Raw genomic sequence first — 22,354 nt, 5'->3', positions numbered from 1 at the left:
AACAACATCAACAAACAAGTCTATCTAGTATACCACAAACTACACCTCTAGCTACTATATCACACACACCACCGATATAATGGGGAAGAAAGAGAGACTCCTCTCTCGGACTTCTACAAAGCCTTGAAGCGATAGCCCCAAATCTTGCATCGTTCTAGCAGACCCACGGGATTTCAGAATCCCTCCAAATATTTTTAATTTGTTACCCGTGTTTCATGGTTTAGACCATGAAAAACCTTACCAAAGATGTCGTAGGATTGAACAAGTCCTAACAACATTCCACCATCCTACGGTTGGTTGAACAAATTAAATTAAGGGTATTCCCTTTCACCTTACCCGATAAGGCGGCGTCTTGGTTAAGCCCGCCCAAAGCGCTAATTTGTGGACTCGTGGGCTAAACTTGTTCAAATTTGTTTATGGAACATTTTACCCACCCCTAAAGACGGATGAGATGCTTTCCAAGATTCATTTCTTTCGACAAAATCCTCATGAATCATTTTCAGAGGCTTGGAATCGCTTTCACCGACCGCTTATAGAGTGTCCACACCATAACTTAGCAAAAGACACGTTAGTTCGTTGCCTTTTCAAAGGACTTCAACATCACCATAAAGAAGTCCTTGACATAATGAATGGGGTAGTTTCTTAAGTAAAGGAGCCTCTGAGGCTTATAAATTTTAGAGGATCAAACTAAGTTTAAATAACAACGGGGGTAGTGATGATATCCCCGCCCGCTAGTTCTTCTTCCAGCTTAAGGCTACCAAGGTATGTTTGAGGTTAAATCGGATCCCGAGCTTAAAACTCGATTGAATCCTCACTAAAAAGGTAGATGCCATTTACGTACAACAAAAGCCAATCCCCGTTATGAATGTAAATTCAAATCCATGTAGTTTCGTTGGAGTCCCCGAGCATCCCGATTCCCATCGGCCCTATAGCCTATGAACAGGGCTTGTTCCATTAATAGTGAACCTAACGCCTCGAGACAAAATCCCAACTTCGGTTGGAGAAATAACCAACAAGTCACACCTCAAGGGTACAATAATCAATATGTTAGGCCTAACGAAAGCTTTAACCAAGCCCCACCAAGACAAGGATGTGGTCGGGGTAATTTTAATAATTATAACAACCAAGTGCAACCTCGACAAGGTCAAGCACAAGGTCAAGGTAATTATAATAATTATAATGCTAATAGAGGTATCGTTAGGTAAATAATAACTATCAAAATCCACTAATAAATAATTCACGGAAATAGTTCCAAAGAATAACAACCCGTGAACACTACACCCACCCAACCGGATCGTCTTGACACCTTCATACAAGTGAGCCAAAAACTTTTCCAAACCATGGCTCAATCTAACCAACAAGCTTCTACAATCCGTTAATAATTTAACCCAACGGTTGGCTCAAGATAAAGCCCAACCCAAAGGTGTGTTTCCGTGTAACGCAATACCTAATCCTAAAACAACAAACACAGCCTTTGAGGTCACCGATAATACTAGTAATGAATATAAAAATGTAGGTGAGATAAATGCCATCACCCTCTGGATTCCGCTCAAGAGTGGTTGATAACAAGGTAACTATGCCTATAGTTACCCCACCAAGAGTCTCCCCTACACCGCTTCTTTTACTAGATACCGAAATAGAAACTGAAGAGCCTACCCACCGTAGAGGTACCGCCATACAACACAACCTAAGAAACATAAAGCCCGCAGTTAAACATCCAGTGATACCATTGCTAAATATAGACGAAACCACCGTTTCCACAAAAATTAGCCATGTTAACTAGAGATACAACTTACGAGGAGATTAGGGACGTTTTCAAGAATCTAACTATAAACATTCCTTTCCTCAAGCTATAAAAAGCTACCACACCATGCTAAGTTTCTTAAGGAATTGTGTACTACTAGCGTAAGACAAATATACCAAAAGACGATTTTTAGCGAACAATTCCCAACCTTATCCGAACATAATGGAATTGTTAAGTACAAGGACCCTGGTCGCCCTATCAGATAATGCACCTTAGGAGATTCCTATCGACCACCGTTATTAGACACGGGGGCTAGTGTTAACTTACTCCCATTTTATTTGTATAGACAAATAGGTCTAGACAAGATGCAACCCACTAAAATGACGTTGCAATTAGCTGATCGGTCTATTAAGTATCCTAAGGGTGTAGTCGAAAATGTGTTGGTAAAAGTTCAGGATTTCTACTATCCGGGCTTGATTTTGTAGTCCTCGATAAGTCACTAACGACTCGGTCCGATTATTTTAGTATGCCCTTTCCCGCAACCGCCAATGCGCTTCATTAATTGCCGTGGATGGTTCAATGTCCATGTCTTTTGGCCATCTTTCTTTTTGAAGTCAATGTTTTTAAAACAAGGACACAGTTATCTCGATTCGCCTATGGATGGAGAGGTTAGCATGATCGAGAGCTTTGCTCGAGATTATTTCAACAACACGTTCCCCGATAGTCATATGCCCAAAATTCTTTCCTTTGGAAAGTCAGACTCCAATATTTCCATTCCTACACTAGTCGATACACATATTATTGATGAGGGCCGGGATAGATGACTTTCTCAAAGATGTAGAGGACTACCATAGTAATGTGGATATGACCAATCTAGATGAGGAATTTGATGAGTTTTTCGAGAAGTGAAATTTCACCCTATCCCTATCAAGAACTAACTTGCACAACATCCACCTCGATTCCCCTCCTTCCACCCTTTCAAAGGAATCTCGAGTTTGCACTCGATCCTTTTGTTTCTCCCCAGGCTTCATAATTTTTAAATCCTCCTAGCAAACGATACTTCGAAGGACAAACTATTTGACACCTTCATTTTCAGAATTGAGACAGTCCCTACACACACAATGAATGAGTAGGTGCCAAAACCACATCCTCATCATTGCACACAGTCTGTCTTTCTAAAACTTATCCATATCCACCATATCCTCCACAACCATTCACTTTTCCACACTTATTTACTAGAACACCCACTCATTCAAAAATTAAAAAGAAGGTGCATGATAGGTTACACAATAGGGTAATCCGACTTCCCTTTCATATCACTAGGTTGAGTCATAGGAAAATTGGTGTTTGATTGTGTTTGGATATGTTTTCTCAGGATATTTATTTATGGAATGATCCACAACTATTTCGGTTGTTGATATATGATCAACTGGATGTTCATACATATGTTTTAGATAAAGTCTTGAGTATCCGACTATAAACGACTCAAATTTCTGTGTTGGTGCATTTCCTTTCATTCCAATATATTGGTGAGTGCACCATTAAGGTAACCGCCCCCCTCCCTATGGAGTGTGTGGCTGAAGTACCGGATCCTAAGTCCACGGTTCACATAGTTCACGCGTTTTCCACTCTTGCATGTTTTTCTCGGATTTTTGAGTCATGTTTCTCTATGGTGTGAATTATGTCTTTATTGCTTATTGTTTTTCCTTCTAAAAATAAAATAAAAAAAAAAAAATAAAAATAAACATAGTAATCTAGGAAGTCTCGAATCGACTTTAAAAGACCATCGCTAAAAACAAATTTTCTAAGCTTCGTTGTAAAAATTTGTTTGGGGGTGGGGTGTTCGTGTTTCCGTACTAAAATGTTTTATGTCCCATTAGAGTTGCTTAGGCCGTTTTATTGTATTACGATTCGGATTGACATAATCTATTAATTTAGATTTCATTCGTTAGCATAACTTACGTTATGCACGCATTTCGAGGCGTTTTCCACTATCACGTATGTCATCTGAAGTCGGAATAGAGTGTTTTATGGATCATTGGATAGGAAATTCTCTCCTGATCATTTCCATATCTCATTCGCAAAAATCGGACCGGTAACGAAGTGGGAATTTTGATTTGAAATTCGCAAAAAAAATCGAAAAAATCAAAAATTTCGATTTTGGGCTTGGGCCCAACCCGCGCCCACCCGCGCCCATGGAGAGCGCGCTCGCGCTCTTACCTTCTCACGAACAGTTCATCGCGTTCTTCATCTTCCACCGCCATTAACGCCAAGCTTAAAGCTTAAACCTAAAACAAAAATCAAATAAAAAGAAAACTAAAAACAACCCACGCCAAAAATCAAATCCCAACCCCAATCGACTTCAAACACCAATCAAAACAAACTCCACCAATTTAACCCAAGAAAAACCACCGAAAAAATCAAAAAAATTGGTGCTGCGCCGCCACCACTCCATCACCACCACTGTTCTTTAGGTCGGTCAAGCTAATCCACCACCACCACATCATATTTAGACCCTCACCCATTCCAAACACTAGATGGCTCAACGTAATCATACCGAGCAAGTTTCATCGCCGACCATTTCGCTACCGTTTTACGGTGACGAAATGGCTAGTAGAGACTGGAATAGTTCGGTACTTTCGAATCAAGACTTCTACCACGAAGACTTGGTCCGACGATTCTACAACACTGTGGAGTTGGGGGAGTAGGATTTTTGTGATGGTCGGGGAAGAAGAGAAGCGGAGTTGACTCACGGCTCTGTTGGCCGAGATTCTAGGCATTCCGCCTAGAATCAATCTGATGCCACTTTTACGGGATCCCCGGTTTTGACGGGGTAGAGCCGTTGATGGGCGCATCGTCATCAATGGGAGTTACAATCCAAACTCCTATCAGGTTCGCCAGCATCCTCAGACCAACCAACTACTACCGCTGGATTGGTCGGAATGTCCTAGGCAAGGACAAGGTCAATTGACATCGGCCCCGACGCCTCCATCGCCCTATGGGTACTCTCAGAGCGTAAGTATGATTTCGCATCCCGGAGTTTTTTTGTTAACATTATTAGGGGGGTTGGAAGGTCTTTGGCACCTCTCCCCGTGCTTATTACTAAGATCATCTTCGAAGATGAAAGCAACTCCCCGCATCCGGGAGGATTTACATTACCCCGCACCGTGAACCCCGTATCTATAGGGAGTGTGCCCAACAAGTATGGAGGAGGGTCGAGGATAGAGAGGAAGAAGAAGAGGAGGGGGGACAGCGGGGATGATTCGGAGGAGGATGAGAGGAGGATGGGACTTGCTTTTGATACGGATGCCTTCCGAGGTGTGTTCTGATGTCTTTGGCGCATGACTATGCTTCATAGGGGCATCGCTGCTCACTCAACACTCTGTGCGGACCTCCGGACTCGACAGGCGACCATTCATCACAACTTCGGAGATCCGCACCCGTGAGGAGGGAGGATGAGAGATGGGAGCAAAGCGCTTGGATGAGATGGAAGCCCCGATTTAGAGTGGATATGCTAGCACGCTTCCCACCTCATACAGACTCGCCTCGAGGACACAATCTACGAGGGCATGAGCGCCGTCGACGAAGGACGATTCTGCTTTGGACCTTCGGAGCCCGTGAGCCACCACTAGAGATCGTGCCCTCGGCCGCCCACCACCGGCGAGGAGTTTAGAGAGGATGAGGAGTGATAGTGGTAGTTATTTTGTTTTATAAGTTGTTGTTTTATTTATTTTTTTGTTTTTTATTGTAATGTAATTTTTATTCTCGTAATTTGAATTTTGTAAGTGAAAGGACCTCCGAATGAAAATTTTAATATAAGGGGTTATTTTCAGTTTGTGTGCTTGTTTCATTTTGACCCCACCTTCCCAACTTGTTTGGGGGTGGTTTTATCATTTCAAGCTGTATTTTTTATAAAAAAAAACCCTAGTGTTAGAATTTACTGCGGAGTAAGGTGAAAATATGGCCGTTTAGGCATATCTATGATTGAGAATCATTGTAGGATGAAATCTACACTAAATAGGCATATTCATCATAAAATCCAAATAAGAGATAATGGGTTTGAATTAGAATCCGGGATATGAGTTGTTTCCGTTTTGAAGTTTGGAAAATTTAGGATTTCTGAACCGCCGTAATTAGTTTTTGGCAACTTTCCGATCCATTCTAGCAACTTTAAACCTATATAAACTGGATACAATCTATCCTCACAACTCACACTACACCTAAAATCCATCACTCACCCTTCACACCCGTGATTCCCACGTTTCGTCTCCATTTTCACAAAACAAGACTTCGGGAGCGCCTACTACACCTCGTCGAAAAATTTGCTTTCTTCGCCGAAAATTTAAGTCAAAATAGCGACCAGCCCGCTTAAGTTACCGGAATTCAAAAATACAAAGAGCGCCCAGCGCCTCGACTTCTCGGACCAGAAAAATTCTAGTTTTTCGCGTTACAGTCTTGGGTGGATTTTTTGCAGCTATTCCGAACGTAGTTTTGAGATGACATCTCCCATAATAATAATACCGAACAGTCTTTCGAAGATTTGTTCCAAAGCACTACTTACGGTGCTTGGTTTGTGAGGTGATCACATACGTTGGCTGGGAACCTCTTATGGTAAGACCGGGTGAACTTTATTCTCCAAAGACTTGCATCTTATTTTTATAATAACTGCATTTTCTTTGAGAGACCGGATGGAGAACAAGTGTTCTCCATCACCATTGACGATGAACCAATGGAAATTACCGTGTTCTTGCTAGCATTTGTTCTTGGACTTGCTATGCCCGGCCGAGATACAAGACCCATGGTGCTATTGGGTCGATAATATGCATGTCTATACTTATGAAGTCTTTGCACGAGGCTTTGGGGCGTGCATTTTCCCAGATTGAGGACCAAGGGGACTATAACGTTGTCTTGGTAGCCCCGGGTCCATGAACATAGGAACTGTTATGTTTTGGATTATGCTAAACATTTTAGGGGAATGGCTTTTTTTTCCGCGTGAATGACGCCACTTGCAGCGTTTTCCTTGCTTTAGCCAATGGACGCCGGTTCTATGACCTTCCCGTGACTTTGATGTCTAGTTTAGCACGAGCCCCATCCCATGAGGCATAAGTACCTTCTTATGCCTGTTCTAATTTCACGTATTATGCTATGTTTCTTTCCTGTTTTTTGTACACGCGTTTCACGGATGGATTAAGGTAGACACGGTGCGACCCACCAATAGTATTATTCGATCTTTCCGCGCAATGACTTGGCATGGGTGGCGGATACTAACCTCACCAAAGTTGCACCCTACACCCCATCGACCAAGTGGCACTTAATAGGTTAGCAACCATAGATGATAAATGGCGGAAGCCCGGCAAATTATCATAGCATGGCAGATCGCTGGAAGGAACCCCCACTTCTTTATAGAAGTAGAGGATGACTAAGATGATTTTAATAACAACGGAGTGGAGGTAAGTTTTAGTTCTCGTTAGTGTCCGCTTATGTCCCAAGCAATTTAATTATGTTAACCCCATAATGGGTAGAACTCTTATAGAGTTGTGTCGCTTTTATTTCCTATATTAGCACGTTCTAACTTTGTTTTGCAGATGTTCCCGAATTTCACGCCGCTTCAATGGTATTTTTCCTACCCTCTTTATTTAAATGCTTTGAGGACAAAGCATGCTTTTGTTTGGGGGCATAGAAACACGGTAATTAAGACATCCATATTTATATAGATAGGCATAATATGCATTTGTTTTCTAGTTAAAATTTCAAAAATTTAAAAATATAAATAAATAAGTCATGCTATACACTTAGGAATATTGGTATTGTTTCTTTCTCCATGCTTTTAACAATCTAGAAGTCTCACATAGTTGTTGTTGATCGTAATAATTGTTAGAAACTTAGGTTAATCGTAGGTAATAATCTTTGCATCTATCTATAAATATATTACATGAGTATCTATGATTGTTAGTAAGTTTTTCAAATCTAGGATAGAGTACTTTATTCTACAAATCTCGTGGAGAATATAGCCTAAAAGCCTTATATGAAATTTAAACATTTGAGAAATGACACAAGGGAGAAGTAAAATCCGGATAGAGAAATCACACGCCCACTTGCTTGATCACTAAACCATATCCTAAGTGAGAATTTAGGTCGCCTTTGGATCGATATAGCCGTAAATTCAAACCTATAAATTATTTTCCGCTTAGTCGCCACTCGAGCCTTTCATTAGCCCTTCCATAAACCACAATTCCTTTACCCTGTTACAAAAACAAAACAAAACAAAAAAAAAAAAAAAAAAAAAAAAAAAAAGAGAATAAATCAACCTACCCAATTTAGAATAAGTCCGAGAATAGAATGAGTGAAGAAAGAAGAAGAAGAGAAAAACCCGTGTAAAAAAAAATTGTTAGTTGCTTCAGAAAATAAAGAAAAAAGAAGTTTCCATCCAAAGAAAAGAAAAATAGAAATAAAATAAAAACTCCAAAAAATAGAATAAAAGGGAGTCAAAAAGCCAAAAAAAAAAGAAAAAGAAAAAATATGGCTAAGGATGGAAACAAAGTATAGAAAAAGAAAATAACAAGGTTTTCTAAGTTACATAATCTGAAGACTCTATTATCTCAGACTTGTCTTTTGAATATCCATTTCCTTCCTTCTTAAACCACCTCCTAATCCCCCGTAACACCTAATAAAGACCTCTAGCTCAATTAGGAATAGGTTAGTGTGATAGTAAGTGGCAGATGTGTTTGATCGACCCCGGGCTCCTTGTTGTCATTGTCAGAGATTGTAAGGTAAAGTGTACCCATCGCATTAATCGGAGTAAATAAACTTGAGTGGAAAAATCAGAGTGTTGTTTCTTGACTATTATTGTGAGAACCTACTTAAGGACGCTTATTCCGAAGTTCTCGTAAACAAACCCGCTAAACATTTGATAAGACTACCTATCAGATATATGTTTATTGTAGATGATTGATTATTATGCATATATTAACTTAGGGTTTTGACTGGTTATTCTTATGTAATTGCTAGAGAGATGTATAGATAGTTGAGCATGAATAAGGAAACAATAGTTTTATTTTCTTAGTCGCCAGAAGATAGATGAAGTTTGAGAAGTACCTTCATCGAAAAACTCTCACGAGGCTATAACTCGTCCACTAGGGAATTCCTAGTAGTTTAAGGCCTTGTTGCATATGGTCAATGCAATCGACTCAGCTAAAACGAGATTAGGTAGAACTCCATTTTTGGTCACTTATTCTAATTTCTCATCTTTGCTTGAGGACAAGCAAAATGTCAAGTTTGGGGGTGGTTTGATAAGAGCCCAAAACTGTAGTTTTAACCCCTTAATAATCATACTGTTAGACCAATTATGTGAATAATAAGTAAGAGTTAATATCGATTAAGTGTTTTTATGCATTTCAAAGCTTCAAAGTCCATTATGTGCGTAAATGTGCCATTTTAGCGAGATAAAGGAGCAAAAGTCGTTAACTTCCCGAATGCCATATCTTTGGACTCAGACCTCGGATTGAGGCCTACCTTATGTCAAAACGACCGCTCGAAAGAGCTTTGCAATGGTCCAAGCCTTGACCCAATCAGAGGAGCAGAAGTGGACGAAAAGTCTGTGGAAGCCAACTGCAGCTGAAGAGGCCTTTTGGATCGAAGATTGGGTTTTTGGGCCCGATTCTCTGGCCCAAACCATGGCTCCAAGCCCATGCACGATTTTGATCTGAATGTATAAAACAAAAGCTTAATTCTTTGTTAATGGTAGATTAAATAGTAGAGAATTAGGGTAGATAGCTTAGAATAGAAAGTAGCCATTAAAATAGCTTCTAGATCTAGATTTAATTGTTTTCTTTAATTAGTTTCAAATCCCTTATTAGATTAAACCTTTGGATCTTGTTCTTCAAATTAATTAGATCAATAAAGTAGTATTTCTTATCAATTTCGATTTTTGTCAAATCCAATTCTAGATCTAATTTCAATTCATGTCCTTATTTCAATTTAGTCATTAAATTAGATTTCATTATTGTTAAATTAAGTAAATTTCAATGCTTTATATTATGTTTAGTTTTAATCTAAATGGAAATGATTATGAATGATTCAAGGCTAAACCTCCATTAGAGGGGGTTGTGAAGCCTTGATGAAAGCTTGAGTCCGATTATCGTAGAGTCGCCGATTTTCTATTCCACTCTAGAAATGATTAGTTCACAAAATGAGAATGGGTTTAATTGTTCACATGCTAGTTATGATTGGTAGAAATGCCATGTATAATTAGGGATTAGGAATAACCAAATTATTTCATGGGAGTTCAATTCGATTACTTAATTTATTCGCCGTTAGTGGATTAAGTTGAGTTAAGGTGGAATCAATCCCCTCTAACTCCTTATCATAGAATCAACGTAGCCTTCCCATAATTATTTAGATAATCGACTAGTTGCATCTTGTGGGTAGTTGCATCGTAGTATAATTCCCTTCGTGAAAACTCTCATAGACTTGAAAACCACTAGTTAGATTAGAAAACATCCATGCTAGAGCACTAGGAGTGGAACTAACTTATCTACTCCACTATATCTCATAGGATTGAGAGTAGAAATCTTTGATAACTCAAGCACGTAAAAGTATAAGTTTAGTTTACTTACGTTGTGAATTCATAGTTCATTTCGTAGGTAGACTATTCATTTTATACTTATCAGACACCATTCCCAAATAGAAAAAGCACTAAGAGCCTTGCAACTGATATACAAATTGTTGTGTTTTTATTCCAAGTTTACAATCATTTGGCCATTCAGCAAGCATGCCTGCAAGAATTATTATCATTGAAGGTACGATGCACCGCTCAAAATTTCTAGACTACATGTGAAGAAGGATAGAGGAGCATAGATCCTTTAGTGGTAACAGAGATGCTATAGGTGGGGGTTGAAGGATATCTTCAGATAGTCCAAAACACGTTTTACACTTTATTTAAACCTTCTGAAAGAGCCCACCAATGTTTTACACTATATCTTCTATACATGTTACAAAGACAGCGAGTGCCTATTGGTGTGAAATAACGAATGAAAGAAATACAGAAGAATAGTCTTTTACAAGCCCTTATTCCAACTTAAGGTATCTCCACAAAATACGGATACCACACAGACATTGGTACACCTTAAAATGAGCCGTTAGAGTAAATTGGTGGCTTTAGACTGCACCTGCATTGAAGATAGTAAAGGTATATAAAGAGAGCAAAACCATAATTAAATATCAAGGCCGAAGTAATAACAAAAAATTGATTGATTGTATATACAAAAAAAAACAGGTATGCTTACTTGCTGCTATTTTATTACATAGAAGTTGATCATCCTGAATAGAAGTCGAAGTGGTCCTTGTTGTACTTGTACCATCCATACGAACATTTGTATGGGAATAGATGTGAACTTTTGTACTACATATTCTTTGCCTTGTCTGTTTGCGCAGATTCGAAAAGTGAGGACTCATAGCATCCACATGCCTTTTTTGGTGCAACTTTCATTTTCGCTCAATCTTTTTTATGCAGATGCTAGTAAACGGGAATGTGTTTTGCACGTGCTAAGAAAGAAAATTGGGGTGGAGAAAATCAAAGAAATGAATGTATGTAAATTAGTAACATATTACATTTGTTTGAATGGATATATTATGTAACGTGGTTTAGATTAATACAGGTCCAGGTCTGACATAAAACTTCAATAAGAAAAAAACACTTCAATATGCTAGTTGTGTTCTTTGTTTGCTTTGATTTTTGCTGCACTGTCATGTTTCAAATAAATATATTCGAAAAGGTATTTAATTGCCTGTAACTTAGTCAATATATAATTATTAGTATATATTCCACAAACTAATTTACCAAAAAAATAGGTATTATGTTGACGAAATTATACAACATTTACCAAATTATTAACGTTCTCTAAATTCTTTACTTCCTTTTTTTTTTGGGTGGAAACTTATTGCCATTAGTTTGTACAGCTTTCATTGATATTTGGCAACAATTAAGAAAGAAATCACCATTTTAAGAAATCAAATTAATTACATTAATTTCCTTTAGAAAAAAAAAAATAAGATAATTATGTAACCAGTTCGCCAGACAGAATGTCAATAATTGTATGGATTGGTGGTTAATCATGGATATACTTAGAACATGTCTTGAGTACTTGACAACCTTCCATGACAAGACGTTATAGAGTTATTGATCGAAATATAGTTGTGCGTAACTCCAATTATTTTGATTTCACTTAGCATATTAACTTTTGGTTAATTCATCAATACACTGAAGTAAGTAATGTTACGAAGTTCAAACATTTTAATTGGCCTTAAAAATGTGCTTGACTTATTGTTAAATCTAAAACTGTAAAATGCCTTTACAAAGCTAAAAATTGCTTAGAACACGAACAATAGGTAGCCGGATTATACTATGATCTGGTCGAGATCGATCATCTTTAAGTGCACAAAAGAAAATTTCTTTTTATTTATTAATCCAGTTTTTATATCCTCGCTTCCGCAAGAAGTAGTTCTACCATGGCTAACAAAGAATGATTCCAAAGATGGGCCACAAACAGAGCAAATCCCCAATTCAAGGCAGTTGGCACTTCTATATTCATCATTTGTTCTTATGGCCATATGAAGTGGCGATTAGACCATGCTCCATGGGCTTTGGAGCAGATCAACTAAAAAGAAAAGAAAGACAGTCCAAATTATAAGAGAATCTTACGAGAGTTACTTCACCGGTACTATGCATCAATTGGACTTTCTATTTTAATTTCAATGACTATCATAGTTTACATTCCAGATCGTTTTGGATGGAAATGGGGGTTTGGAGTTCTTGCTGTGCTGATGTTCCTATCTGTTTTGTCATTCCTCGTGAGCAAAATAAATCTAATAATGTGCTGAACGTCGTTGCGAGTGAGCATCCTCACCCACCTAGTGCGAGGAACCTACACCAGTAGCTCTTGATGAAAACTTGGTCCCCCTGGCGTTGAAGTGAATATCGGATTAGCCAGCAGTCTAGAAGCATTTCCTCGCAGTATGTGTTGCCGGGCAATGGTGGTTATGTTGGCCTTCATATGTGGTTATCACAATTGATGGATTATGAAATGATATCTCTACATCGTTTTCTTCACAAATTGCACCGGGCTAGTGCATCTCAGAATTGCTTTCTCGCAATGGCCAAACAAAGGCTGTTAGACAATGAAATGAAAACAAAAAAGAAATAAGGAAGAGAGAAATTGTAGGGGTACATTCTTAGTGACTCAAGTCATCTAACTGAAGTTTCATTACCTTGTTGAAGAATCTATGATATGATGCAATGCAATTCTAGCTAGCATCAGACTATCAATCATAGTGTTTGCATTCAGATTAAAGCACATATAGAAGTATATATATTCAAATTAGATAAGGATTGAAGTTCATTGATAGATGATCTTACATCCATTTTAGAACCTACAAATACTACATATATATCAAACTGAAATATTTTACTAATAACCATATCAGTTTTAAACGGTTAGCAAACTGTGGTGGCTTCACTATATGGATCAAATCCATCTTACTTTCGAAGAAAAAGAAGTATATATACAGTTACATAGCTTAAAGATAATCTTGCACTGTTAAAAAGGGGTTGGGGACCTCTAAAAAACACCTTGCTTATCGACAAAAAAAAAAGAAGAAGAAGCAAAAGTGCTCATTAACTCTGTGTGTATGTAGTAAATTAACAAACCTTGGATAAGGGCTATTCTTGACAACCTTTTGGCCATATTTCCTCCATCTATATTCATCATTCCGTGTCCTCTGCAAACATTTACTGGGCCTAAGCCATAAAGAGCAAAGCGTAGTTCTATTTGTTGGAATCATAACTCCTTATCTCTGCAAATAGAATTCTCTTCACGGTCTTCACCAAGAAAACCCCCATGCATGCACATAAACGGCATGAGAAAGTAGTACGAGTAACTCCACATGATCCTTCCCATAACAGGCACACACATCCCAGTAAAAGCATATCCAGCATATATATGCGACAATGTCCAACAACTGTGCTTCCCAACTCCCCAATGAATACAGTGATACCTTTAGTAGCATTACCTGCAGAAACCATAAAAGTTGTCCCTTTGTGAACTGAAGGCTCAAAGCTTTTGGGCTAAACTTGCATCACATGAAGGAAATGAGGAACATTGGAAACGTATTTGTAAGGGGAAAAAAACATTGTATGGCCCTAATTATGTAGTCTTACTTTCTAATGAGGCCTAATGTGAAGCCAGCAAGGACCACATAGGTACCAAATGACATCAGGGGGATGTACAGGTCAGGAGCATTTATGTTAAAAGCTGGAGCTTTATAGGAGAGTCTGTCACCTATTGGTCAGTTATTCTTGTCCAATGGCCCTGAATATAAGAGTCAAAAGCGGATTAACAAAAGAACAAAACAAAAATCCCAAGAGAAATTTAAAAAAAAAACAGCACTAGAGAAATTTCAAATCACTTTGCGCTTACTCAGTGTAAAAAAGGAAAAAGAATAACTTTTAGCTTGTTCCTCACGTATTGTCCATTCACTTGGAAGTAGTACTAAGGATCAGAGAAGTACTTGCTTACCTGATCACAGGATAAAAGAAGAATTAGTATATCTTATTTCCCATAAATTTCACAACTCAATTGTATATCCCATTGCCTAATGCACTTTGGAAATATTTTATCAGCAAGATACATACATTGCTTTGCACATACTCAGAGCTCGAACCAAGAATTCTCTCTCCATATGCACCTAATCCATCGCGGATGATTCTTGCCCCAGCCCCAGTTTGTTTTTCGTTGAAACATATGAACAAACACAAAAATGAAATAAAATAAAATTAGACAAAATGCACAAACTTAGAGATGAAAGGCAGTAAGCAAAACTGCGACATTAGTTGTCCCTGCTACTCCTGCTGCCCCATTGCCTCCACCTGACTCTAATGATCCAGCAGCAAAATGGCCATCAAGAACTGCTTGGGCTGGACGCTTTTCATTTCCAGACTCATCAAGACCAGAAAATAGAATAATATTATTATTCAGACAACCAAAGAAATTAGTATGCTTTGGTATTGGATCAGAAGAAGTATATTAAGGAGGAAACATAGTTTTAGCTTGTCCATTAATTGGAGGCACCCAGATGACTTTCATGCACCTCTTCCCCCATTAGTACCCTAAGTCTCCTCACGCACATCAACCGGAGGCGTTCACAGTTGCAAATTAATAAACAAAATACTAGTAAATGTTTGTGGCTTGGCAACCCTAAACCCTAAAGTTCATCCAATTTATGAGTACTCCAAGGTATATTATGATTACATGTCATAAGCCTTTTAAAATTTGATCTAAGATATACCGACAAACCTATCAATCCTATTGAACTATTTTAGATAGTTAGAGTTACTTAAATTCTACAACTAAACACGAAAACCGCATGACAAACTTCAAACTAAAGATTAGTTAAGAATGAAGCTCACCAGTACCATCAGCTCTAACTCTCTTAAGATCGTCCTCTTAATTGGACCATTAGAGGCCATCCAAACTCCTCTCTTTGGAGTAGCCCACTTCATCCTTTAGGTTGTAGTTAGCATGCGATGATCATAGTTAGCATTTTAGCATTCACTTGAAGATTGTCATCTTGCATATAGAAGTGACAAGTTGAGATAGCTTGGCTTTTTATACCATATCTCAATCTTATGTTGTTGTTTCCTTCATTATCTTAGATAGTGCATTGACCAATTTGTATGTGTTTCTAGGTATTTTAGTTCAATTAGTCAGAGCAGCACCGCTTGTTCGATTAACATAAAATGGATGGATTAATCCTCGAATAAAAGAACTAATATGATGAACACCTTTATAGAGTTATCTTGTTTTCCAATCATTGAAGATTAATAGATTTCAAGTTTACAGTAATAAGGGATTTGGAGTAAAATTGCAATTAGATATATGAAATATGCTGAAATTCGAAAATATCAAATGTTTAAATGATGATGACGAAAATATTAAGACTTACAAATGAGTTTCGATGCCCTCGATGACTTATTTCTTCTGGACCAAACCCTAGAGATTATTTTAGGGATAGACCTGAAAATTTTCAATCCAATCAATAACTGAAATCAGACAAATAGAAAGGAGTTCATTTCTAGGAAAGTATCTGACCCCTTTGCGCAGATGTCGTTAATGTCAAGAGATGCAGTCTTAGTAGCCAAACGAATTAAATGTTGTCTCTTTATAGAAAATATGTTTTCTGCTGGCGTTCATGTCCTGTGGTATTAATATTAGAACAAAGTGACTCAATTGGCTATATCAATTGGGAGAGATAGATGTAGAAGAAGTGGGGTTTTGCAGAAAATGCAGACCAATTTTTTGTTGTTGTAGTAGTTTCATTATGCAAAAAAAAAATTATGAGAAACAGAAGAGATGGGAGAGAAAGGAGAAGAGACGGGAGAGAAGGGAAATGAATCGGTTCGTATTATCTGATTAAATGAAACTCTTATTAAATAACTCAATTATTACTAATAATTAATAAATGACATTTATATAATGCGTACAATTGAGCATGGTGTGGATTTGGTTTTATAGTATACTCCCATATGAAAAGACTGATTGGCCCTATTTAAAGGTGTTAAACAATTGTTTTATTTAAGGACAATATTGGTACTGAAAATTTATAAACACATAAAAAGACAGAGTAGTCCTCATTAATAAATAGATAGGCATCTGATTTTATTATTCATCAAGGGTATTATGCGTCAAAAAAAGTTCCGGATGAATTGAAGAGGCCACGATCATTATAGGCTATACTACTAGTAGAGATATTATTTATCATCGGTTTTTTTTACGTATTATACGTTTTAAATCCGTTTTACCGTTTTAAACCCGTTTTTTATGTCCCACATTTTTTACGTTTTTTTTTTTCCATTTTTTTTTCTGAAACATTCTATTTAAAACACGAACTAAGTTTTTTTCAAATACACTGTCTTAAACCCGTACCGTAATTGGTGACAATGCCCTATTACTACCTTCAGTGTTGTAAATTTTCACCCTTGTCTAAACTTAAAAGGAATTAGAAGTGTGCATGGCGTTAACGTTATGCAACTAGACTTGGGATCTTGATCTTAATCTTAAATTCTTAATGACATTTCACAGCATATTATAGCCATCATAAGAAGCTCTTTCCACTGCCGCACAGTAGCACGACACATTTTCTTGTGGAATTGATATTCCGTAGTTGTTTTTACTGACTTTATTAGACATGGTTTCTCTTATACTAGTTAAGTTGCACATATGCCCCGACATATCTGCTTGTGAAATTATATACATGCATAATCATGGTGTGTGCGCCATGTTATTTATATAAGTTTAGCTCACCAATCACCACTGGCGGACCTGCACACCTATTATAATTTTCCTAACGTGTACTCTGTATCACCTGTGTACTGTACCTTGATTTTTATGAAACTGAATACAATAAGCTAATAAATTATAGCTTCGTTAGACATTTTGGACTACAAGTAGCTAGAGTTTATAGTTAACTCCATTTGTTCGTTGTGATGGATAGGTTCTGGTCAAATTAGGATAATAGGAACTTCAAGTGTTATACCGTTGAGTGTTGACTCAATAGATTGCAGTTGCACTAAATTTATAGGTTTTTGTTAATTTGGAAGTTTTGTTTAAAGAACATTAGAGACCCCAGAAAAGTGTAAAGGATACGAGTTGTTTTAGACTTTAGTTTGTTTTAGCTGTGGAATTCAATTAATATTCCTTAATTGTTTTAGCTGATGATTTTAGTGTTGGGAGATTTCATTAGGAAGTTACATCTCAACTTAGTTACTCTCTATTCCAAATGATTTCTCTTGGAGTTCACTCCAAGAAAATCACCCTTTGTTAGTTATCACAACAAACTCAATAAAGCAAAACTATTAATTTATCATCACAATTAATAACAAACAATAAATATGAAAATAAATACAATAGACACAAAAATTTAAGGTGGTTCGGTAAATGTTACATATGTCTACACAAGAGACGAGTTTCCTTTATAGTAAAGATTTGAGAGTTTACAAGAGTTGTTTAGAATCAAGAACAAACAACCTCACGCAAACCCTAACTCAATAAAGCTCTCACTATTCACATGAAATGAATCTCTTAAAAGTTTTTTCAAAATCCTAATCTATTTCCTTTAGGGCATCTCTAATAGGGGGTGTAAAATTATACCTCCACCTAGGCTCCACGTAGGTGTCATTAGGATTTTACACCTCTAATTGTATACTATTGTATAGCTTATAAATATCCACACTCTATAGTCTATACTCCCCAATGGAGAGGTGTAAAAAAAATTAGATTTTAAACTCGGACGTCACTTAAAGTGACGTCCCTCTTTAAAAATTGACGCCCACTTAAATTGAAATCCTTAAAAGGGAAAAAATTACTTTGAATTAGAATTTGGCGTTAATTAGTTTCGAAGTTAAAAATGGACGATTAGAAAGGGACGTTACTTAAAGTGGCGCCCATTTTTTTTTTTTTACTCGGATGTCTATTCGAAAGTGTCACCGGGATTTTTATTGCCGGGTTTCTTTCGATAGCGTTCAAAGAGGAGAATTCCCCACCCTCTCTATCAACTAATACTCTATTACCTACGATATAAAACTCCTATTGGAAAGAGTTTTTTGACATTTGGGGTGTAAAATTTTCACTCTATACGTTTTACACCCCCCATTGGAGATGCCCTTACATAGGTACACATAGAAAAATGTGATAAAATGGGCTTTGGGCCGAAATACCGACAAACTGTTAAAATTCCAAAAAGTTTCTAATTTGTTTAACTTCAAACGACACCAACAGGTCGTTAGGGAGAAATTCTAGCAGATTTGGTTTCAAACGGCCAACGCATATTGCTCGGCGTTCTTCCCAAACAACTTCACCATGGTCGCTCGGGTTTCTTTCCAAACAACTTCCACAGGCCGTTCAAACATCAGTTCCAATAGCCTTCCCTCCAAACGACCTTGTCAGATCGTGAGGGAGCTTCAACTATGACACAGCATGGTCGTTCGAGCATGTTGAACACCGGAGCTAAGCTCGACCGGTTCCATAACCCAACATTTAGTTGGCTTGTCTTACACGAGTAAAGGTGCACATAGGGGTGACTTCGGATCGGATCAGATAAAGGACTTTCGAAAAATTTATAATTTTTTTTGATGGCAATATCCTTTCCAAATCCGATCTAATTATTTTTCGGATGACAATATTTTTTCCGAATTCGGAAAATTCAGAAAATCAGAATTTTTTTGAAAATTTCAGAATCCGCAAAATATGGAAGTAAATTAGAAATTTGAATTATATAATCGGATTCTCTTGGAATAACCATTTTTTATCCATTTAATACATTCATTTAGCAATCATTTTGAAATGTATTAATTCTAAAAAACAACTTAGACCTTTTAACTCGTTCATTCAACAAATTTTTTCTTCATGCGTGTTAATGCATTAATTCAATAAATAGGAATATGAGATAAATTGAAACATGTACTAGAATGAAAATATTGATTTCTTGAATTGTGAGAGAGACAATGTTCTATTTCTCTAAGATTTTTATTTGGTTTGTAAACTATATGTAGTTTTAATTTATTAACTATATGAAGTAGACCGGATATGTTAAAAATTTAGAAATTAATCAGAAATTGGATCGGATCGGATTTTGAAAACATATTCAATTCCAATCCAATTATTTTTTGGAAAAATTGGATATCGGAACACAAATATCATTGCCAAATTCGGAAAAATATTGGATTGAATTGGAAAAATTGGGTTTTAGGAAAAAGAGACACCCCTAGGTGCACATAAGCATATGTGAAATTAAAACTATATACGAAAACCCTGATTTCAATTTACAAAATTTTAGGGATCTGAAACAGTACCATAATTTTCCCCAAATTATCCCAAATCAATCAATTATAAGCCAAATTCTCTCATTTCAATCACAAATTAGTCCACTCCTTACCCCAAATCCACCACAGACAACCTAACTCAATCAAATCCTATCAAATTTCTTTCACCGCTAGCCTTTTTTTATAAATTTTCAGTTTTGATTTTCTTTGTTTAGAATCACTTTTGGTAGAGATAAAGAAGAAGAAGAAGAAATGGTTGTTCTAGTTTTTGAACTCGGGCTCGGTACATCATCATCACTTTTCGATCGGCAAGAGTCAAGTGCTCAGATGTATATCCACTCAGGATTGTTTGAAGGAGTCCATCAATATGATCGTCTTTTTCTTCACCAGTTTGGGGTTTGCAGCGCCTTATATGACCTATAATAAGTCTGGTTTGTATATAGTTTGTGGTGTTGTTTGGTGTTCATTTTCTGTTCTCTTTGGTTGCAGCAGTAGCAGTTCCAAACCCTCAAGTTTGAGTCATCTGATTTTACCACAGACACATGGTGTGTGTTGTTTGTGTTTCTCATTCCTTGTTTCATCCTTTCATTTGCAGGTTTCATGCTCCGTTTCTTCCTTTCTATCCGCAATAGTGTATCGAAACCTTGACATGGATTCCAGTCAGGCCACTGCCACACCTCTATAGTGCATTTGGCGGGTGTTTTCTTTAGAAAATGTCAATCTGACGATTGAGACTTTTGGGTCTCAAGTTCTGACCTTTGGGTCTTGGTTAGTGGCCTTTGGGTCTTTTGGGAGGTTGCGGAACAGAAATATGTGTTCTGACGGTTTTAAAGTAGTAGTAGATTGCTGGATGCACATTGATGACTCCATGGTTGCGGGTGGTCGACAGGAGGAGAAGCTGTTGGGGTTTGTTCACATGAGTGTATTGTTATTTATTTGCTTGAACTCATGTATTTTTCTCTTGGTTGAATTGCAGTTGTAATCTTCAGAACACTTTATGAATACAAAGGTGATTTAGGGGAAGCATCTGTGAAATTATGTATGAATATAAATTATAATCACCTTTATTGTTAGTTGGCGACGAATAGCCAAAAAAGGACTGATTTTACTCCTGTGTTACCAATTTATCATGTCATGTAGGCCATGCTCCCATATAGTTCCACTACATTATACCAAATCTGGTTCAAGATCTGCAGTAGAAACTGTAGAATCGTTGCGATCTTTATGCTGTATCACCAATGTACATGTTCCTGATAACTTATGAGCCTAAGAGGTGTGAAATGATATGTAACATCATCTAGACCAATGGTAAACAAATGGCTGCGACAAATTTGATTAACAGTTTTTTAGACTTTGTTGTTAGTGTCCATTTGTCATTTGAGACGTGTATATATTATGATCAGATTAAGTAGGTTACTAGAACCTTCAACTGCCCTATCGCTGACTTAGTATATTGCATGCACTAAGTTAAACTTTTTTTGTTAGTTTTCAGTTTGTATTTGAATATCATCCAGAGTTCCAGACCCCATAAAAGCGTCAAGGACATTACTAGAATGAACTTTGGGAGTTTAACAATGATAATGGGAGACAAGAGTCCAATTATATTGCTGAGGAAGAGGCCCATTTTTTTTTTCTATTTTTTAAGGTAACAGGAAGAGGCCCTTTTTATCCGCATGAATGGTTGGGGTATGGTTCTGCTAATTTGTCCTGCTATTTTAATTTTAAAGTAACTGTTGGCCTGATACGACCAAACATGTGTTGAGGTACTTATTTTATATCTGATTTGATTGTGTACATTTTCATGCTTCATTGTCAAGGCCCTTTTTCCCTTCTCTTTAATAGGGATATCTTGATGCCTGAATTTTGTTTATAGACATATGCTTTGATTGTGAATACATTGTCTGATTAAGCTATAAGCTCTGCTCTATAGCCAAAATGAGGGGTTGTTACCGTTATTTATTTATTTTTTCCCCAAGGGATGGTAGTTATTACTTATTAGTATATAGTTCGTGCCCACGACATTGTTTTAAATTAGGCCTAAAAAATTCTAACCAACCAAATGATAAAAGTCCAGTCCACAAAATAATAATTGTTGACCAAATTAACAATGATCCAGTATTCTTTCAAATTAATATTGTAAAATGCACATATCCTATAAAACTTTGGATATGTCATGTCGCAACTTGTGAAATACAATGATAGCCGCCGGATGGGGCCTTGGCCTCCACACCAAACCTTTTTATTAGATAGATTATTTGATTGAGTATTTGAGTGTATCTTTATAATTGGTATTGGCTGACCAAGACTGTTGTATATCAACAATATATTTGCTCGTATTTTACTTTTAAACCATGTGTTATCTGTTACCTACTTAATGTAGGTCATATGAGGACTCTATGTTATATTGTCATAGCAGATTTAAACTTTGCTATCCAAATAGAAATGAAAAGAAAAAAGATGGTAAAGAATTTAGAGCATTTATAGGTGGTGGTAGTGAGCACTCATGTTTGAGGCTGAAATTTGAGAGAAATATCCTTAACTTTTGACCAATTCTAAGTGGAGGTAAATAATAGTTGCAAATTTGGAGTAGGACCTACCATCCATGACTACTACTACTGTCGCGCGACACTCCCAATGTCGCTCTAAATTGAAAAAAAGTAAAAAAACAATTCATACGACATTTCTATTGTCCCACCAAATTGAAAAAAAAAAAAAAATGAAAAATTCATGCGACATTG

General features: G+C 37.0%; 1 pseudogene; it reads right to left on the bottom strand.

Moving 5' to 3' along the window:
- Nucleotides 1-13,538: 13,538 nt before the first annotated feature.
- Nucleotides 13,539-15,299, bottom strand: LOC147521031 (uncharacterized; annotated as a pseudogene).
- Between the last annotated feature and the right edge of the window lie 7,055 nt (nucleotides 15,300-22,354).

This window comes from Coptis chinensis, chromosome 1 (genome assembly GCF_015680905.1).
Source record: "Coptis chinensis isolate HL-2020 chromosome 1, ASM1568090v1, whole genome shotgun sequence".
NCBI classification, from domain to species: Eukaryota; Viridiplantae; Streptophyta; class Magnoliopsida; order Ranunculales; family Ranunculaceae; genus Coptis; species Coptis chinensis.
This window is presented reverse-complemented; position numbering and strand designations above follow the sequence as displayed.